The sequence below is a fragment of the Euphorbia lathyris genome, chromosome 10 (assembly GCF_963576675.1).
Source record: "Euphorbia lathyris chromosome 10, ddEupLath1.1, whole genome shotgun sequence".
Taxonomy (NCBI): domain Eukaryota; kingdom Viridiplantae; phylum Streptophyta; class Magnoliopsida; order Malpighiales; family Euphorbiaceae; genus Euphorbia; species Euphorbia lathyris.
Window position 1 is genome coordinate 25,029,991 of NC_088919.1, and position 436 is coordinate 25,030,426.

General features: G+C 35.6%; 1 non-coding gene across 1 annotated transcript; it reads left to right on the forward strand.

Annotated features, from left to right (window-relative positions):
• On the forward strand, positions 1–107 carry LOC136210090 (small nucleolar RNA R71). Its single transcript, XR_010677798.1, has one exon. It is a non-coding gene; the product is annotated as a small nucleolar RNA R71 (small nucleolar RNA).
• Positions 108–436: the final 329 nt, after the last annotated feature.

Genomic DNA, 436 nt, shown 5'->3' on the forward strand with positions numbered 1-436 from the left:
AAGTGGTGGTGTGGGCATAAACGTTGAAGTTCTTTAAAACGTTCCCAAGCCTCATAAAGAGTTTCGTTATCATTTTGAGAAAAAAATATTAACTCTTTTATGACTCTTGCGGTTTTTGCTAAAAGAAAATATTTTGATAAAAACGCTTGGGCTAGTTGGTCCCAAGTTTCAAATGTTGCGTCTGGCATAGAAGTTAACCACTCTTTGGCTCTATCCTTCAAAGTGAAAGGAAAGAGGCGAAGTTTGATTGCTTTGGCAGTCACATCTGTTATTTTAAAAGTATCGCAAATTTCTAAGAAATTTGTCAAGTGGGTGTTAGGATTTTCGTTAGGTAACCCATAAAATGTTACATTATTTTGCAACATATTAAGCAAAACGGGCTTAATTTCAAATTGGTTTGCGCTAATTCTGGGTCTAACTATGCTATTGGTCACAC